We start from the raw sequence: 23,462 nt of genomic DNA, 5'->3' as shown, positions 1-23,462 counted from the left end.
AGCAACAGAATCGCAGTGATAAAATTTCAAATTTGCAGGAATTTGGACAAAAATGAAAGAAAAGTGGGATGCGCTTTCCTCGGAATACTGCAGCAGTCTAATTCAAGGAATTCCCAAAAGATTGCTGGCTGTCAAATGGCAGAAGGACTATGCTACTAAATATTAACTAGTTCATTGAGTTCCTGATGTATTTGTGTTGCATTAATGTCCTAACATTACACTTAAATAACAATTTTCCATTGTGCGGGTTTTCTTTTTGTCTTCTCAATTTGAAGTTATTTTTTAAATTGACGGAACACTAGAATATTTCAACTGAAATCAAATATGAGCAGGTAGAATCATAGAATAAAAAAGGGCAATCAAATGTGGTTTGTTTGAACAGTTACATTAAATTTAGCTTAAATTTGCAGTTTTGCAAAAAAATACAAGTGCGGACTTTTCTTTTACTGCCTGTATATATATATATATATATATATATATATATATATATATATATATATATATATATATATATATATATATACTAGCATTTCAGCCCGGCGTTGCCCGGGTGTTTGGAGGTGTATGCTGAGCAAAAAAAAAAAGAAGAGTAATTTTTTTTTTTAATTTGACCCCTATTATGACCCCTTAAAATTTATAGTTTCGGGCTCAATTCACTTTATTAAGTTAGATCCAGGTTCAAGGAACCTATATCTAAAATTTCAAGTGTCTAGACCCAAAATTTTCGGAGGAGTTTGGTAGAGTTCTTAAAGGTCAAATCGTTGAAATTTGACCCCTTAACAGCCAAATTTCTGGCTGACACCCGTCACATCGATTTTCCCAAATCTCAGTACCCGGTATTTCAAATTTCGAGTCTATAGACTAAAAATTGACAGAGTTATTGCGTAGGGAAATGTACACAGACAGACAGACAGACACGTTCACTTTTATAGATATATAGATAGATAGACAGATAGATGAAACAAAAATATATACGTATACATAAATATATATGGAAACGATTTTGTGTTCATTGTAAGCTTTTTACGCAAATATTTCGCAAGTATAAATCATGTAGAATATCTGCATGAATATAATTACCCGTAATAGTTAACTAAAGGTGATCACCCTATAAGAAAACTGAAAAAACTAATAGGGAATTAATTAAAAATGAATGTTTAAAATAATATGCAAATTAGTTAGATCTTTTGCTAATGAATGCAGTTCGATAACTCATATATAACAAAATTGTATTTTCTTTTAAATAAATAGAAAAATAGGGTTTTTTAACATGAATATCACTACACACCAAAGGAATACGGAATTATAGGTATATACACACACACACACATATATATATATATATATTCAGAATAGTTTTTATTTAACAATCAGTTGTTATCGAAACGTGAGATTGTAGGTTTACAAAATATTACTGGCAGTAATATTCTATAAGTTATCCCATCTAAACAAGAATTGCTCGATATGCAAGATAGAGCAAATAAATTAAATTGTAATTCAATGAATTTTAAAAGTGACTTTCCATGTCTCACTGACTTTAGCAAATAGGGTGCATACCTTTATAACTATTTGCTAATATTTTCTCTCCTCTGATGAGATGGTAGTCATCGAAACCCTATCGGTTAAGGAGATTAATTTTCTAAAGCATTCTTTGTCTTGCTTAGAATAATAAAAACTCTTTGATATGAAACTCAACAACTTCATTTCATTTCGATGAGAGTTTTTTTTTAAATTCATTGAATTATAATTTAATATATATATATATATATATATATATATATATATATATATATATATATATAATAGCGAAAAGGAATTTGCTTGAAGCATTGCTGGTAAATAGATATGGAAATGTATAAGAAAACTATAGCAAAGCTGGCACTACACGCACATAGTGATGGAGGCTATGTGTAGAACAGTACAACCTTTTTGGTATTACTGCTTACTTTTGCCAGTGCAAACGATTACTACAAGACAGAGTACACATTAAACCCCAGGATTTTGTATCAGTGTCCTTATCCTAGATACATGGCTTAACGAAGATTGAGGGTGAATCTCTCTCAGTGAATTAACTCGCTCCCAGATACCAACCTGGAAATTTCTACGATTATATATATATATACATACATATATATATATATATATATATATATATATATATATATATATATATATATATATATATATAATTTAAAGGAGATTAGAACAATAGTCTAAAGAGCTGAGTGTATTTTAATATAACAGTGAAATTACTAGTTTAATTAAAATACAGGAAAGAGAAAGTGCTCGTTATCAATCACATTACTTAATATATATATATATATATATATATATATATATATATATATATATATGGCAGGCCATGTCATATGCTACTGGTACCATGTAACCCAGTACTACCTGCCTCATGGTCGGGCCACCGGCGACTAAACTGGTTCCCCCACCAGACTTGTTTGGTGAGGAGAGCGGCTAGTCTCCCTGAAGGATTAAAAACAAGACCTTCCAAAGGGCGAATTAACTCTTTTTCTGGGTCAATGGCCAACTAGCACCGTGTATATTTGTGTGTGTGTGTGTGTGTATGTGTATTGGGGTGGAGAGGGCTCCCGTAAGCCGTGATGAAGGCAACCTTTCTAGGAGAAGCAAATTTCTGATTTGAAAAAAACATAAAGCGGAAGACCATTACCCGCATTAAGCTGGTCTGCAGTTTAATTTGTTGCTGGCTATCTTGCTCTTGCTTGTTGCTGGATCTCAACATTTTGAACCGAGAGAGAGACTTAGCTGTCGTACAAAGCTAAGACTCTGTAACATCATCTTTGTATAGATACTCCCTCAGGTATTTGGGCTCATGGATTTTAAATGTCTGAGGGAGTGGCACTCGTCTGACAAGACGCTGCAATCATCATCATATATATATATATATAATCCCTTAAGCATACAACATTCTCATTGGAGATACATTTGCCGTTTAGTGCGACAGGTACAATTTTTGAAAATAATTAATTTCTTCTCTAACTTGCAATATTGCTTTCAGGCATTTCGTGATATTGAACTTGTTCCCGGATTTTGTTCTAGATATCACGGATTTATATCATTTTTTGTTCTCTAGAAAAACACGACTAATTATTAAACACGTTACGAAATTTATAGTCATCAGATATGTCGTTGTTTTATTCAGTGTAGAACCGTGCGTGCAACAATATTTCTCGTGGTGATCGGAGAAGCAAGGCAGTAAATAAGAATTATAACTTACGGGGCTCGTCTCAAAAGTAAAGCCTTCTTTATTTTAGTTAACTATCAAGGCGGGAATGGTACCATTTAAATAAGCAACCTTTCGTGTCTCAGAATTTATTTCTCTGCATTGTCATCATCATTCGCAATGATTTTTTTTTTTTTTTCCCAGCGATGAACGAAGCTTCGGTCGTAAAAGTCCAGAGCGCTATCTCAGTCACATTTGTGAACCACTCTGAAATCTACGAACCCATCTTCTACCTGTGCTGATATCAAATACATCCTAAACGTTTAACAGGCGTTGGTGAATGTTGATTGGTTCAGTTTTTCTGCATGGTGAAATTCAATGGTGCACACATGTTTGGTATATATATATATATATATATATATATACATATATATATATATATACTCGGATTTTTGTTATTCAAAAGTAATAGACTAATGAATTCAACGAGGTTGTTAGATAGTGCTCAATAAAAAGAGCTGATAATACTTGTTTATTGTTATATAAACATGTCTACATCCCGCTGCTACAAACAGCCACGTGTTTCAATCAAACAACATATATCATCAGGCAGCGACTTGACTATTCAAATGTTCAAAGAGTTCCTACCTAAAAACATTCCATTATTCATTGAACATTTAAATAGTCAAATCGCTGCCTGATGACATCTGTTGTTTGATTGAAACAAATGGCTGTTTGTAGCAGCGGGATGTAAACATGTTTATTTTACAATAAACAAGTATATATATATATATATATATATATATATATATATATATATATATATATATTAAGTAATGTGATTTATAATTTAAAAGTTTTAAAATTTTTAAAATTTAAAAATCAAAATTTAATTAAATTAAAAATCATTTTCATAAGAAGGAACAACAACAAAGTCAATTATCTGTACGATCGTTTCGGAAATCCGTGCTTTTTATTTGTGGTATACATGAAGTCACGTAGAATAATTATACATAGTTTTTTTGGTAAGCACGGTCTCCTCATCAGCAAATTTAGGAGGATTTTTATTGAATTGAAAAGACACCAAAAATAAACCTAGCATTAGAAGTAAGGCAGATGAATCTTTTGGTTTTCCTTTTTTTGAAATCAGGAACTGTATTTAAAGTAGTCATTTAGATGTTTGCTATAGCTTTTTATTTTGCTTTCAGGCATTTCGTGATATTGAACTTGTTCCCGGATTTTGTTCTAGATATCACGGATTTATATCATTTTTTGTTCTCTAGTAAAATAAAAAGCTATAGCAAACATCTAAATGACTACTTTAAATACAGTTCCTGATTTCAAAAAAAGGAAAACCAAAAGATTCATCTGCCTTACTTTTAATGCTAGGTTTATTTTTGGTGTCTTTTCAATTCAATAAAAATCCTCCTAAATTTGCTGATGAGGAGACCGTGCTTACCAAAAAAACTATGTATAATTATTCTACGTGACTTCATGTATACCACAAATAAAAAGCACGGATTTCCGAAACGATCGTACAGATAATTGACTTTGTTGTTGTTCCTTCTTATGAAAATGATTTTTAATTTAATTAAATTTTGATTTTTAAACTTTAAAAATTTTAAAACTTTTAAATTATAAATCACATTACTTAATATTGAATTAGCTCTAGGACATTTAACTATCGAGCTTATTATATATCTAAATTACAACGAGCATTTCCTGTATTTTAATTAAACTAGTAATTTCACTATTACATTAAAATACACTTAGCTCTTTAGACTATTATTCTAATCTCCTTTAAATTATATATATATATATATATATATATATATATATATAAATATTTATATATACTAGCATGGAACCCGACATTGCCTGGGATTGAATAATGATCAACGAATGTTTCACACTCCTATATTTTTATTGTCATCGAACAAAAATAAAAATTGTCTTAGTCGTGAAAGATTTTCTCCTGAAGAACAGATGCTACACTTTTTACTGTTTCGCAAGATGTAAAACTCCAAGAAATATGTTCCGCCCCTTTGTAATAAGTACCTGATTTTTATAGAAAATGTCATATGTCAATTCGTGCTCGTATACGCTAATGGCAGGCGTTGTTTTCTTAGAGTCTCATACCGTCAATATCTGCAACAAAGAGATAGAAACTCTCATGTGATGGAATGCTCGGTGGAATTCACTCTGATCCATTGGTGTCGAATGAAAAAACGAGGCTATAATCCTGGAACGTCCCTCGTAGATGGTAATTAGAAGAATCTCTCAATAAAGAAATGAAGAAAAAGAGAATTTTAACATGGTGATCGGAGAATCAAGATAGTAAGAGGTTTAATCTAAGAGAGAATATTCCACTTTTCTAACAATAAACCTAAGCAACGAAAATTAGAGTAGTACAAGCAAAAAGAGAAACTTTTTTTTCAATATAGTAACCACCGTTCACGATTCTTTTTTTTTGCCAGCAATGAACGATAACTTGCTTTTTTTCCGGGAAAAACCTTTGTATATATTTCTTTTTACATAGGAGTCACCGCTTATCTATTCGCGGAAGCCAATCGGTTATTGAGTGTTTATCAATCAATGGCATAATATCGTGGTAATCGTTATTGATGAAATTTGGTAAATTGGATTAATTAAGTAGGCGGTTCATCAAGAATTTGTTTATGTCGGACTTGAAGACAACGAAGTTGTAGTCACTTGGGAAACAGGCAAACGGAAGAGAGGTCCAGAGGCGCGCAGTTCTAAGAAAGAAACTTTGTTCATGGAATCTACGTTTTGATTTAGGCACAGATAAAGGGCGGGGGAAATTATTGGCAATGGTTTCAGCTAGACGAGTGTTTTTCGTAAAAGATTGGCGTGGGGAATCCGTTGTCTGAAAAAAATATCTTACTCCTTTTACAAGGCTATGCCCCCCCCCCATTTTTTTTTTTGGAATGCCCAACGGCATTTTCCTTTCCTGAAATAGAACAGGGCCATACATTTCATTACATCGAAAATATATTTTCAAATATTTTTACTTTTGTTCTGTTTTCAGGAAGTTTAGAAATAAAGACAAAGCATTGGTAAATACATAACATGGTTTGTTGCTCTCCCTCTTTCTCTCTCAAACACACTCTCTCCCTTTCTCTTTCTCTCTCCTGTTTTTTCTCTCTCTCTATAAATATATAGTCTTACTTATAGTATTCAAAATTTTACTAGATTTAAATACTTGTAAATTCGGTAATCATATACAAATAAGTTTCAAGTGGAAATGAGATGACTTAACCTGTAAGCTACAAAAGTATCACATTTCATAATTGAGCATTCATGTATTGTTTTAACAAAAGCCAAGACATCAAGGAAGAGATGGATATCAACAAGTAGTGTATTTTATGGTTAGTTACAATTGTTTCAAGACTATTCGGACAAATTCAAACTTTATGTCGTTTGAAAATTTTCACAAGAACAACTTTCATCATATATATTGAATAAAAAACAATTTAACAATGAACAGTATGGAATCCTTTTCCCTGATTAGGACACACATGAGAAAATAGTATACCTACTAAAATCTTAAATAAACCTAAAAAAACAATATTAGTAATTAAAGAATGGGGATTAATTGATAGAGTTTTTAGATCAGTAAAACTTGAAAAATTGTAGCTTATTAAAGAATACTCTTCTTCTGAACGATTAAATAACAAAAAAACAAGGTGGACCTCCACTTTCATTGGAGTAAAACGCACATGGAGCGAACCAATATATTTATTAAGAGAATACTTGTTAATACGGTATGTATAAGTATCAGATAAGTATTCAGGCAATTAACCCCTGAATTGATATTATTTGAATACAAGTCATATATAACCTCAGAAACTTATGGCTGGATGGCAAACGTAGGTTAATTCTCTGGTAATAAAATTAGTATCATGATTAAGATATGCATTATAAATTTATAATCTGAATAGGTTAGCCTATTTTTAATTGATTTTTTTGAATTAATAAATAAATCATAAATGCATATTAGGAATTCCAAGGATGGAATACTGCTGCCATATCTGGGCAGGAGCTGCTAAAAACAGCCTATCCTGCCTTGACAGAGTACAAAATAGATTTCGTGGCTTAAGTGGGGGATGCCCTTTTCTCTTCCCTGCAACCTCTCTCTCACAGAAGAGACGTTGCAAGCCTATGTTTGTTTTATCGTTATTTCCATGGCAGGTGCTCGTCTGAACTCCAATCTCTGGTCCCCCCCTCGCCAATCTTTTACAAAAAACACCCGTCTAGCAGAATCCACTGTTAAAAAAATCCCCCACTCTTTATCTATGCCTAAATCAAAACGTAGATTCCATGAACAAAGCTTCTTTCTTAGAACTGCACGCCTATGGAACTCTGTTCCGTCTGCCTGCTTCCCGCCTGATTACAACTTGGATGTCTTCAAGTCCAATGTAAACAAATTCCTGATGAACCGTCCCCTTAAGTAGACACTCTAAATATCCACACTAACGTACTGTACTTACAATAATCCTTATACCTGAGCGACTTCCGGGCCTTGATAAGCAGTGACCACCTTGTAAAAAAAAATTGCCAAACAAAGAACTTTGCAAAAACATTAAAATATCGAACGTATTGAGTTACCTGTCTTTCAACGTTATGAAGACATATTAGGATTTTAGTAACTTTTAATTCAACAAAACCTTTAAAATTTCGAATGTACAAAGTTACCTCCAATTAACGTCTAAATTATCCAGTAATCGTAAATCTTAAGAGTTAGGAACGAAGGAAAATAAAAAAATAAATTTAAATCCTTAATTTAAAATGAAGAATGAGACTGCACTGAATATAGAGTAATGTTAAACTTTTTTTCCTTATGAAATAAGTTTTAAACAAAAAACTCTTATTGTAATTACACCGCCTCGAAAGTTGGATTTTTGGGTCTTACAAATCCACGTTTATATCTGGTCTTCGATTGTGGAGTCCATACTGAATGATATATATTATTTAATTAATTGGAATTCGTTTGGAGATTAGTATTATTTATTTATTGCGGACTATTATCCTCATCTTTAAGTCGTTGTTTTCAGGGATCAAAAATCAACACTTGACCTTTGATAACTCTAACAAACTCCTCCGCCAATTTCGGGTCTAAACACTTGAAATTTTACATAAAGGCTATTTAGACATGCAGCAAGCTTTCGAATCAGTTTTGAGGCGAAATTTGACTGTCAAGAAGTCAAAGATGGAAAAGTTGATCTTTGCAAACTTTACTGAACTCCTCCGCCAATTTTGAGTCTAAACACTTGAAATTTAACATGTAGGTTACCTGAACATTAGTACAACGTTTTAACATATAAATATAGAATAGTATTAAACTTGTTTTTCTTATGTAATAAATTTTAAACAAAAACCTATTATTGTAATTACACAAATAGGTTAGCCGATATTTTTGTACATAAACAAATCAGATTCCAGATACGAAACTAACATAGAATAGAAGCAATATAGCTGAAGACTTAGTTGATTAGTCCGTTTAAAAAATTATTTAAATTAAATAAAGAAATTTAATTTAAGAAATTAATGAATACTATTTGTAAAACATATTAAGTGGACATAGGTAATTAGTGGTAACGTTTTATGATAATTTGATTGAAAATGTGTTTTTTAAGTAGAGATACGAAAATAGGTAAATATATAAATCTTTAAAAAACTTTGGAAGGATGAGAAGTAGGTAAAATATTTTCTTATGTTTTTCCTTATAAGGGAAATTGATTCCATATTTTTCATTGTTAAAGTATCTTTTATTCAATACGTCTGACGAAAAGCTAATCGTATGAAAATTTTCAAACGACATAAGGTTTGAATTTGTCCGAATAGTCTTGAAGCAATTGTAACCAACGATGAAATACACTATTTGTTGCTATATATTTCTTAATGTCTTCATTTTGTTAAAATAATGTATATATATATATATATATATATATATATATATATGTGTGTGTGTGTGTGTGTGTGTATATAGTAATTTATAAAATATATATGGCGATTAAGCTACACTGAATATTCTGCGTTTCATCCACTATAGGATTCGTCAGGCTTATGCGCATAAGCCTGACGAATCCTATAGTGGATGAAACGCAGAATATTCAGTGTAGCTTAATCGCCATATATATTTTATAAATTACTAACTAGCTCTGCCTACGTATTGAGCACTTTTGAAGTAAATACTTAAAGTTTACGCATAAATCTATACTTTCGTACATTAAATTTATGTGAGTAAATGAAGTAGTTATATATATATGTATATATATATATATATATATAATGTGCTATCATTGAGGCTCGAATATTTCAAACTCACATGTTTTATTGTCATCGAACAAAACTAAAAATTGTCTCAGTCGAGAAAGATTTCTCCTTCACTGAGACAGAACAAAAAACTAAAGTGTTGCAACTGAAGAACAGATACTACACTTTTTACTGTTTTGCAAGATGTCAAACGAATTATATACCACGCACATTATATACACTTCTTGCGTATACATATGAACCGCGCTAACAAACACACCGTTTACTTGGTGGTACGTAGCACTGACGAAACGATTGCTCGTCAACTTCAGAACGTGTGTCACATCTTCTAACGGTGGTAAATAAATTATTTTATCTACTTACTACTATGGAAAGAATGTAGACCAAATAAAATGCTTCTGTCGATGAAATCGATTGGAATTACATTTTTACAGAAAACGTGTTTGAATAGTGTATTGTATAAGATTGACAAATCCGACCATTTAATGCTATATGCAAACTGCTACAGGAAATGAACAAAGATGCATCTGTAAAATATTTCGAGCAAAAAAGTAAATGAAGAAAAATTGATCGATTTTCATCTCCTGTAACAAGTAAATAATTTTATTCGGACATTCAATATAAATTTACTTAAGTTTAATTACTCACATCGCTAAGAAATAGACTTATTAGATTTTATCTTATTAAAGCACAGAAATTTAACAATGTTTTCTCTAAAACTTCATAATAAAAGTATTTATGATGCTCCGAGGAAAACATGTCTATATTTGAATTGCTTTTGAGGAGAATATGAGTAGGAAAATTTCATTTATTAATTTCTCTCTCAATATATATATATATATATATATATATATATATATATATATATATACACACGCTTTCCTTTCAAAAACAACGAAACAAAACAACTTCATGGCTGGGAAGAGGTGAAAGTCAGAGGGTTCAAGGTCAGGAAAGTAGGGAGGAATGGGAGAGGATTTCATAACCACACGCCCGTGCTTCTGATCTGGCGACATGCGAGTTGTGGACCGGGGCGTTGTCCTGCACTAGGAGGGTACCTTTCGTAATCTTTCTTCGCCTCTTGATTTTGATAGCTTCCCTTTATGTCCTCAAAAGTGAAGCATAATAGGTTCCTGTAATTGTGGTACCCTTTGCCAACAAATCTGTCATCACTACTCCGTCATGGTTCCAGAAGACTTTGAGCATGACCTTGCCAGCGGAGGGCTGCACCCTTGCCTACATTGGAGGTGCTAAGTCAAAGTGCTTCCACTGCATTGACAGGGCTTTGGTCTATGGATCATAGTGATCGACCCAGGTTTCATCCTGTGTGATCAGTCTTTTAAAAACGTTGACCTATCTTCTTAGCACATCTCCAAATTCACCCTCGAGCACTTGACGCGTTCTCGCTTCTGGAATGGTGTGAGCAACCTGGGAATCCATCTGGCAAACACCTTATGTAAAGGTAAATATTTATGAATGATAGTTTCCACAGACCCTGTACTAATATTGACATCTTGGGCTATTTGACGAATAGTAATGCGCCGATCTTCATAAATGGCAGCCTTAACTTGACGGATAGATGCCTCATCAATGGCAGAAGGGGGGGCCGACCAGGTCTGGGAGCTGTTTCCACAGACTTCCGGCCATGTTTTAATTCACGATGCCAGCGTTTTACAAGGTCATATAGTGGGGCATTATCACCATAAGTTTCTTTCATTACATAAAAAGTCTCATGTGGTGTGCCTCCTTTCAAATACAAAAACCAAATCACTGCTCGACATTCAACAGGTTCCATTTCACACCTGCCTCAGTTCAAACACCTGTAAAACAGAAACCACAATGATTTCAGAGCGGTAATTTGCCACATAACCCGTAGAGATATAAATCATTGCACATGCAAAATTTCCGCATGATCAGCCAAATGTAAGTGGGTCAGGGACATTACTTTTTGTACGCCCCTCGTATATATATGTGTGTGTGTGTGTAGAGAGAGAGAGAGAGAGAGAGAGAGAAAGATACACACATATAGATATATATATATAGAGATATATGTAGATATAGATATAGATATATAGATATATGTATATATATCGATAGATAGATATAAAGATATAGATATAGGTAGATATAAATATAGATAGATATTAATATATATATATATATATATAGATATATAGACTGCAATATATATATATATATATATATATATATATATATATATATAGTAATTTATAAAATATATATGGCGATTAAGCTACACTGAATATTCTGCGTTTCATCCAACTATAGGATTCGTCAGGCTTATGCGCATAAGCCTGACGAATCCTATAGTTGGATGAAACGCAGAATATTCAGTGTAGCTTAATCGCCATATATATTTTATAAATTACTAACTAGCTCTACCTACGTATTGAGCACTTTTGAAGTAAATACTTAAAGTTTACGCATAAATCTATACTTTCGTATATTAAATTTATATGAATAAATGAAGTAGTTATATATATATATATATATATATATATATATATATATATATATATATATATATATATATATATATAACATAATTATGGAAAGAGTATTTCGATGAAATAGAGAAATAAAATGGAACAAACAATATTATTTGTTAATCAACGTTTCATCTTTTTTCGAGACTTGGATGAATGAAAAATTTGTTGAAAATTAAAAAAAAGAGTCATCGGATTGTATTGGAATGAGAGTAAGAAAAAAATCTCATTTTCTTTCAGAACATAAAAAAAAACTTCCAATCAATTTCTCCGTTTCTAAAATGGAACAGGGTCATACATTTCATTACGTCAAAAATATATTTCCAAATATTTGTACTAGTGTTTTGTTTTCTTAATTTCATTAAACCAGTTGGAGTCTCGAAATAAAGACGAAACATTGATGAGCATATATCTTGGTTTGTTTCTATCTATCTATTTAACTGTCTTTCCGTCTATCTATCCGTGTCTCTCTCTCTCTCTCTTTTCCTTTCTCTCTCTCTCGCTTTCTCAGTCACATCTTTGAACCACTCTGAAATCTACGAACCCATCTTCTACCTGTGCTGATATCAAATACATCATAAACGTTTAACAGGCGTTGATGAATGTTGATTGGTTCAGTGTTTCTGCATGGTGGAATTCAATGATGCACACATCTTTGGTATATATATATATATATATATATATATATATATATATATATATATATATATATATATATATATATATATATATATATATATATATATATATACTAGCATGGAGGTTCGACCTTGCCCGGGATTGAATAATGTTTCACACTCCCATATTTTTATTTTTTGAAAATCAGTGTAAAATCAATTTTTTCAACCCTATCCACACAGAGGCTTAATCCACAATATATTATATAATATATATTGCTTATTTATAAATTATGTTGTTTTTTTTTGCTCGAATTAAAGTTTTAAATACAAAAGTCAAGTACCATAAATTTCTGTCATATCAAATAACCTACTCTTGATTATATGTGCATGACCTTTGCATCTATAATGGCTTGAATTTTAGTTTAAAATGTAAAAGTAAACATATCATGACGTAATTGTGCTTTAATCAGAAACATTCATTTCGAACGCGTCCCTGTAATATTAAAAAAAATCTACTATGGATTTTATATGTAATGAGTTTCAGCTTGTGCGGCAATAAAACTTCTTAAATGTACTTGTATTGTTAGGCTGCTTAAGATGTATACTTTGGTCGAAATCACTTGTTCCTTATTTTATGGAATATTTGTCGATTGTCGATTATCGATTGTAATCGAAGACATTCCGAGACAAAACCGTTAGATACATAAAGTTGTTTTCTGTGAAACTTTATAAAAATCTCTACATGTGTTTGCTTTTGTTTTACTATTTGCCATTCGACTACCGATAATGAATGATGCAACTAAAGATCCGCACACTTTGCCCGCTTAAAAAAAATGTCTAACCAAAAGCATAGCCACAATATTTGCGAAATAAAACCTGAATAACAAGTAATATTACGTAGGTATGTCTTCCTTAGATTTCAAAACCCGATATTATGACCACAAAAGTACATTCAAAATAAAAAAAAACACCAAATGAAACAACTCTAGCAAACAAATACTGGGAACTCGAAGAAAGCGGACGTTCGCCGGTAGTCGAATACAAAATCATATTTAGAGACTAGACGATCAAGTTAGATTATGCCTCATGAAAACTTGCTATCCTATACTTTAAAAAAACCCAACATCTATTAAACTGTAGGACAGAAATAGCGAACAGCTGTGTTCACGGGATAAACTTTACTCTAGGATAGCGATACAAAATAACTTTTAAATTAACAATAACAATAGAAAATAAATAAATAAAATAAACATACACATGCATAAATAGTCATATATATATATATATATTTATAAATAAAAAATATATATATATATGTATACATTTTCTTGTCTTTTTCTTTCTTACTTTCCCTCTTTGTGCTGCTCTAACCACGCCTGCTGACCTGTTCCACAAATCCCAAAACCTCAACATGAAATATCTCCAGAAAAAAAAAAACACGAATAAACCTAGAACTCCATCCTCCAACGTAGACTCTACTACCATGTTTCTTTCTCCAACATCAGGGGTCTACGTTCCAACCTTCCAGAGGTTGAAACCCAATTACAGGAGACGAAACCGGATATATATTTCCTAAGCGACACTGGCATAGGACCGACAATTTCCCTAGATGAGTTCATAATTAAAGAATACTCGAAATTAACATCTTAATCTAACCTTCATGATCGCCATGGGCATGGAATATGTGCCCACATTAAAGATGGCTTTCCGTGTGGTAGGGATATCTCTAGAGAAGACCCTTATTTACCTTATATGTGCTTCCGGGTTGCACTTGCTTACGCCACCGCATTTATATTTGCCCTCTATCGCCCCCAGAACAGTTGACTTACTATCTTTAAGAGCATATCTGAGAAAATTGACCACATCTTGTCTGCGCATCCTTTGGTTAACATTCAAATTTGTGGTGACTTCAATGGACCTGAGGTAATCTAGTCAGCATCAGACAAGGTCAAACTGTTTGCCAAAAACTTTGCAGCTAATTCTACCATATACAACGAAGACCATTTACTCCCCATATTTCCTCCTATAACAAACAACACGCTATGCAACATACAAATATCTGTGCGTGAGGTCGCCAAGTTAATCAAGAACCCTGATTCTAGTAAAGCAACTGCACCTGACGGCATTCCAATTATAATGTTGAAAAGCTTCAACCAGAACTTGCCCCCATACTTACAAAACTGTTTAAGCGTTGCGTTAAGGATAAGTGCTTCCCACCACTCTGGAAAACCTCATCAGTATACCCTGTATTAAAGAACTCAGGTGAAAAATCATCTCCCTCTCAGTACAGACCAATAAGTATACTGTGTAAGTTGCTGGAATCCATATAAAATAATCAACCACCTCAGCAGAAATAACCTTCTTAAGGGCATGAAAAGGTTTCCGTTCTGCTAGATCTACAGATGTGCTAACGGTTATATCTTACAGGATTAGATGATCTCTCGACAAAGGCTTTCTTTCTAGGGCACTTTCTATTGACATATCAAGGCCTTCGATAAGATATGGCACAAAGGCCTAATTCAGAAGATTCCCAGTTACAGTATAACAATAAATGTGTTCTCTATTAAATCGTTTCTCTCTGAGAGGCTCATATGAGTAGTGGTTGATGGGCAGATATCAGAGGCCCACAGAATTAATGCTGGAGTCCCCAAGAGGTCCATCCTAGGCCCAACTCTCTTCCTTAAATGAGCAAGTTCTCTCTGATTCTTTATCCTTTGATCTTGAGTGCGTGGTACAGTGGGGGAAGAGGTGGCTGGTTACTTTTAATGCATCTAAAACAGTCTCTTATCTTTACATATTCAACGATATGATCCCCATCTGCCATCAATTAAAGATGGCTCTCGTCTTGGGAAGGTTTCATGTTTTGACAAGCTTCTGGGATTGACCTTTTCTCCTGATCCGAAATGGAACACGCACATCAAGTCTGTTGCCGAGGTCTCTGGGAAAATGGTGGGATCCTTCTACCGCTCCAGAAGATATCTCACTGCTGATGCAATTCTCTCTCTATATATAAAACCAAGTACGTCCAAGGATGGAGTACTGCTGCCACAATTGGACAGGAGCTACAAATCCTATCCTGCCTTGAATGAGTACAAAATAGACTTCGTGTCTTAATTGGGGTTGCCCTTTTCTTTTCTTTTCTCTGCAACTTCTCTCCCACAGAAGCTGTTCTTTTTTTATCGTTATTTCTATAACAAGTGCTCGTTTGAGCTCCAATCTCTGATTCCTCCTCGCCAATGAAATCACTGTCGTTATCTCTGCCTAAATCAAAACATAGATTCCATGAACAAAACTTTTTTCTTAGAAGAGCACGCCTTTAGAACTCGGTCCCGTTTGCCTGTTTCCCACCGGATTACAACCTGCATGCCTTCAAATCTAACATAAACAAATTCCTGATAAACCTCCCTCTCAAGTAAGACACGTTATGAAATCTCGATTACTAACGATTAACGCGATATTATATATATATATATATATATATATATATATATATATATATATACTAGCAAATGTACTCGTTTTTGACTGGGTTCAAAAACAGCCTACAGAAAATGGACTCTGATTTATTAAAGTATGATAGTTTATGAAAAGGAAGGCTTTTAAATTTGGGTTGAATTTGGGGATATCAAAACCAAAGAAAATATGATGAAAGTACAAATAAAATAGATAAATCCCATACCTGTTCACACTAAAACAATTATCACAATATTCTGTGGATCTATATTAAAAAATTTGTTAAACTTTGTGACATATTTCCATTCAATGGATGTCAGGTGCGAACGAAACCCCCATAATTTTATTATACTATATTTCTTCAAACTGAAGCATAATTATCAAAGTATACTTACGCAGATAGATATGAAAAGTCTTTATTAAATTTTGTGCATACTTCCATTCTATGGAGGCCAGGCGCGAACACAAACCCCAAAATTTTATTATACCATCCGTATTTACGTTAAAACATACTTATCAAAGTATTCTTATGTACATTTATATCAAAAACCCTTGAAAACATTTTTTTTTTTTTTTTTAATTTTTTATTTCCATACTTTGTGGACCAGGCGCGAACGCAAACACCACAATTTTAATGAGCCATCATTCTGCCGAATCTAACATACCCATTCTTGTGTCTCGATACATATTCCATCATTATATGTAATCAGTTTTTTAAAATAGTCAACCATATAGGAGCCTATTCTTGACAACACACACACACACACACACACAAACACACACACACACATACACAAAGCTTTATGTTATATATACATATACATACATACATATATATATATATATATAAACTATCATAAAAAACTAACATAAAACACATATTTTACTTAGGTTTTAAATAGATCAGAACACTAGATATCTACGCTTCCCCCTAAAATACCACACGCAAAGGAAGGGGTGAACCGCAGGTCAACTGGGCCTTTGTCCTGTAAGTTTTGCACATTGGCTGATTACGAAGGGTGCACTGGAATCTAGAAAGCTGATTGGCTAACTGAAAACTAAATAGAACGTGCGTATATAAAAAACGCGAGACAACCACAACTACTCGTGTAAGCCTAATAAATCATAACCTGGATGAAACGCGGAATATTCTTTATAGCTTAATTGCAATATATATATATATATATATATATTATCATTTAATACTTACTACTATATTTACATATGTGTATATATATTTATATATATTATATATATATATTTGTATATATATTTATATATATATTTATATATATAAATATTTATATATATATTTATGTATATTTATAGATATATATTTATATATACATTTAAAAGTATATATACATTTATATATATTTATATATATAATATATACACATTTTTATTTATATTTATATACATGTTTCTATATTTATATATATACATTGTTATATATATATATATATATATATATATATATATATATATATATATACACCTAACATAGCTGACGAGAGCCTAACATCGTTTACGTGTTACCATTAAGTGGTTCCCTTTATGTTGGGATTGAAACCGATGGTATCAATGTTTTTTCTGAACTTCTGTACAATTAAATAAATAAATATTAAGCTCTTATACCGAAACAGTTTTTCTTTGTAATCGAGCACTTTGTTGGAATTCTGTCCCCAAACAACAGTAAACAAATATATATATATATATATTTATATATGTATATTTATATATATATATATTTATGTATATGTATTTATATATATGTATTTATATATATATACATATATACATGTATACATATATAGTTTTATCACAGCTGAAACTTTGCGAGACTTAAAATGTTAATTTTTGAATTTTTGCCAATTCGTAACTGCAATAACTATATAAAAAAATTCAGTCCTGAGTTTTTGAGTACAACTTTTCTTGTTATTGCGCATACAGACAGAATTTTAAATTTAGGTATATTTGCGTTCTGGCACGCTTTTCCAAGTTGGTTACTCCACCCACATATAAAATAATTGTCAAATTTTTTACCCAAACAAAATGTGGTAAATATTTCTCGTTTATTGTTTAATTTAATAAAAATGGAACAGCGTTTTAACAATCTTATTACTAGAAATGTTACGATGATTTTTGGCAGTTTACTTAAATTGAAGAATCAAATAAGCAGGAGCATATGTTGTTTTATTTAAGAAACATCACATATTATATCACTTGATAATTAAAATCATTTTCCTCATTGGTGACGCCATCAATGTCATCATTCTTCCCAGCATTGTTTCCAGTAATTTCACAGCATTTGCACATATCTTTTTTTTTTACTTATGAAGGTCAAGAGGCAACTCAAGAATAATGGTTAAAGAGTGTACAGTAGAAATTAGACAATATAGTAATCGTTAATAATGGAAATTCGGTAAATTTGTTAACTGTTATCTGTGCATTGTGCTTTGTTTACGTTAAGTTGTTTGCGTTTGTTTTAGCATTTTATTAAGTAAATTAAACTCTCTTGGGAGACGAATATCTGGATTTTTACGAAGGCTGAACCTTCAATTCTTTATTTTTCTTGTTCTCTTCAGAGATATACCTGAAATGTTAGAGGAACCGCGGGTAATTGATACATGATATGCAGTGTTTTGTATAATTACACCACTTCCATTGTGGGTTGTTTCATGCCCAGTACAAAGTTTCCCTTGGTCGAAACCGGTCCTGGATATGACCTTAAACTATATCCGATAGTGAGGCCCCAGCTTGCAGGCCTTAGGGAGTGTGGAGCCACCATTTAATTGCCATTGCTCCAAGGTCCACTGTGACCCGGAGTGGTAGTACCTGTTAGAGTCCCAACTATGGGTTCAATAGAATACGACTTAAAAAACAAATATAGTATATTAAAAAATCGTTCTTCCATATCACCAGATTCGGCATTAAATAACCTGAAAAGGGTTGATATGCCGTAAAACAAAACAACGAACCAACCTTGGTCGAATCATTAGTTGTGCATATTAAAGTTGTTTTGAAACCTGTCTGGATACTGGTTGGAAAATATTTTTTGCATCTTTACTTCAGTTTGGACTGTATTGTAATTTAAATCTATTCATATTGCTTTGTCTAAACATTGAGCACTCTTTAATAGACACCTTTTGTTTTTTGTGTTTGCTTAAATAACTAAACAATACTACCATTAATATATATATATATATATATATATATATATATATATATATATTTATATATGACATTGAACTCCTTCCGATAATGGACTACCCAGGTTGTATCAACTTCTCTTTTCGTATAATTTTCTCCATATAATTACAACTGAAAAAACTATTTTCAATAATTGTGCTGAAAAGTAAAATAGCGTCCTTTAGCAGCTGAACATTTTGCTAACTGCATTTCATTTCCTCTGATGATATACACCATTGTTGAAAATCCATGGATTAAGGATATTAAAATAACCCTTTCTGTATATTCCTTTGTCAAGCAATAAATTCTTAAATCGAATATATGTCTCTATATGTTGTTTTTTTTTTTCAGAATTTAAAATTGAACCAGGAAACTTATATATTGCTCTATTCTAAAATACTGAGCTTTTCCTTTTTGGCTAGGATCTCCTTGAAAGTATTAGTTCAAGTAATATCTATCAGGATGTTTCATCTGAATTTCTATCAGTGTCTTATCTCGCTTATATATATGATGATTGCAACGTCTTGTCAGACGAGTGCCACTCCCTCTGACACTTTAAGTCCATGAACCCAAAAATGACTTCTTTCGCCACCGGAAAATTTTTATAGACAAATCCCTGAGGGGGTATCTATACACAGATGATGTTACAGAGTGTTAGCTTTGTACGACAGCTAAGTTTCTCTCTCGGTTCAAAATGTTGAGATCCAGCAACAAGCAAGAGCAAGATAGCCAACAACAAGTTAAACTGCAGACCAGCTTAATGCGGGTACTGGTCTCCCATTTAATGTTTTTTTTTTAATCAGAGATTTGCTTCTTCTGGAAAGGTTGCCTTCACCACGGCTTACAGGATCCCTCTTCACCCAAATACATATACATACACACACACGCACACACAAACACACACACATATATACATATATATATATACATATATATATATGCATGTGTGTAGGCATTTATACGTATAAAATACCAACAGTCAATATAAAAATACGTTATAAAGATATATATAAAATTTTGGAAAAAGCCAATGATACCTTGATAAATTTACGATAACACGGTATAAAATGTTGAAAAATATACACTAAAACAGATATGCAGCTGATTTACGGACTTCAAGAAACATATTATACAGAAACACGATCAATGGACGAAAACGGGCGAATACAGAGACAAAAACATAGAACATAGAGAAATAAAAATGACGGCCAAAAATAGTTTTATTGACATTGGACTTGAAGACGACTAAAGTGCAACCCGATTGTGAAACGTTGCTCATACGTTTAAGCAGTCAAATCCTCATAATAGCAAAAAACAGTGTTCTTCCTCGGTGTGTGACAGCCTGTCGCAATTAAAATCCGATAGGAATTTATACATCATTATTAAAAAAGTAATTGCTTTAACGGAATTGAAATTTGGTTTTCTTTTTTTTTTTTTTTTTTGCTTTCTTTGGGGCTGATGAATCCATGTACTTCTATTGCATTGACTGGACTTTGGCCTCTAGATCATAATACTATTGTCTAGGTGTCATCCTGTGTAATCATACGGTACAATTATTCCATACATATCTTCTGTAACACCCGTCCTAGGGTAGGTAAAATATTCTTTTGCTCAAGATGCCAAATGATACATAGACATAACAATTCCTCTATTCTAAGAATAACAGGTATGTTGAATATTTTTCTCATTGTCCTATACGATCCCGGGCGACGCCTGGTAGCCTTGCTAGTTATTACTATACATCTTGTGAGATGACTGGCCAATTTTTACGATTTCAGAATTCAAATGATTAGCTACAGCAGGAACGGGAATACACCCTACTAAAGCCTGATTGTCACAACTGGTGGATTTCAAAAATGCAATTTGGAAATGAGGACAATAAAGAAACACGATATGCAATATCTGTTGTGAAAAGTATGATTGTTGTCTATTTGAGAATAGCATATTCTTTTCATTGGTTTGACTCTCGCGTATATATCCGACGCAGTTAAACACAGTTAATCAACCGAGAACCATATCACTCTATATAAAAACATATGAAAAATTCTTGGAAATTCACTTTGCTTGTGAAAACTCTGAAGTAAAAATAAAAACAATTATTTGCAGTTAGTCGATATGTTCTTCTTATAGACGTCTGACAAAAAGAAGTAAAGATTAAGGTCGATGTGGCATTTTTCATAACAATAACGATAGAGTAGAGAAAGTCTAGCAAGGTTTCTTCTTGTGATAAAGAAGAGAATAGATCGCCCTTCCCCACTAGATTGTGAGCTGATTTTGAACTCTGTTAAAGAATGAAAATAAAAATGCGCTTACTGACACATCCCCAGATATAGAAACGTCAATTCATCTTTGGATGTATGTGTTTCGTAAAGGTTGCATATTGTATGAGAGCTTAATACTTTTGCAGCAGTAGAAAAATCCATTCATTTTTTCAGCCACCTTATAAATATATTGGATACATGTCTTCCATTTTAGATCTGATATGCAATTCAACCCTAGAATTTTAAGAAGAATCGACAAAAGGGACTGAGATTTGGTATTGGAAGCTGAGAAGCTGCGTTTTAAAATTCATAAAATTTACAAGCTGTTCCCCCCCCCCATTGCATCATATGCTTCAGATCAGAAATAGTACTGTTTCGCTGCTTCAAAGTTCATCAGTGCAGCTAAACAAGCAACTGTATATATATATATATATATATATATATATATATATATATATATATATATATATATATATATATCATATATATATATATATATATATATATATATCATATTGAGTAATTGTCTGTATTTTTTTTTTTTTGAGATGAGGTGTTTTCATTGATTGAGATTGTCGGACTGACTTCCTCATCTTGGTTGTTATTGTCACAACGTTTCGGCCGTTTTGCCCTCCGGCCTTCGTCAGGTGTTTTTTTTTTATCGAACTGGGGAACCGTTTGTTAGGAGTCTCGAACCCAACCCTTTATTATTATTACGGGGATGCCGTTCATTTGCGAACGTAATTTACTCATTATTTAATGATGACTAAATTATGTGCGCGTTTTAGTTTAAAAAGCACGAATATAATAAGCATTACCTCGTGCTGTCTATTCGTAATTTTAATTCAATCGGTCTCATGTTTATTCACCTTTGTTTTCAATAAGTAATCCATTTCATTCGCGAGGTATAGTGTACTGCACTAATGTAAACACGATTTAATTATTTTTTAATAACAACGCGTGTAATGTAAAAGAGCATATGCGATAATAATAATAATAATAAAACGGTAGAGGTCCTTTAAAGAAATGCAAACAATTAATTCGTGAACAATTTAAAAAAAAATAACAAAATAAACATTGTACAGGACTTTTCTGATTTAAAATGAAATATAAACTGAGTCGTATGCACACACACACACACACACACACATATATAATAGAAATGGTAATTAATAAAAATCTGAGGAAAGTGCTCAATATTGTTGTAGAGCAAATATGCGTTTTATTTTTTATTACCGTTTTTTTCTGTTTAGTTACATTATTGTTTCAGCTACGCGACCGTTTTTTGGCCGTCATGTAGCCTCCTCAGACTTTACAGAAATGTTCGTTTATTCCACCGTAAACAAACATTTCTGTAAAGACTGAGGAGGCGACATGACGGCAAAACGGTCGCGTAGCTGAAACAAAAATGTAACTAAACATACCATAATAATTACAATAATGTAACTAAAAATTTATATATATATATATATATATATAATTTAGACGGAATAATATGTTCTTCCTCCCGAATTTGCTCTAATGTCGTAAAAAAAGCCTTCGTCGAGCATAAACAAAAACTGTAGCTCATGTTTGCCTATTATATATAACGTCAGCTAATATTCAAGAGTTTGATTACAAATGCTCTCCAAACTGTTGCTGTATGTTAACAATAAATAAGTTTGATATACCAACCTAATTAATAAAGTAGACCAGTGCGTTATTTTCGTTAACACTTGCTATTTCTTTCTCTAAAAAGGTTTGAAATTCTTTATTAGGCGAATACGTATGAAATTCCTTAAAAATATATATAAATTTAACGTACAATAATCCCTCATTTCGGACCATTATTTCATCTTAAAGTAGATAATCATTTTTTTTTTCTTTTTTACTATGTCAGATAAATTATGCGTTTTGGGGGAGGGAAGGTTAACATTTTTGAGCTGTTACATATCAT

The sequence above is a fragment of the Euprymna scolopes genome, chromosome 39, assembly GCF_053919585.1.
Source record: "Euprymna scolopes isolate OS-2025 chromosome 39, ASM5391958v1, whole genome shotgun sequence".
Lineage (NCBI taxonomy): Eukaryota > Metazoa > Mollusca > Cephalopoda > Sepiida > Sepiolidae > Euprymna > Euprymna scolopes.
Note: the sequence above shows the minus strand (reverse complement) of the source record.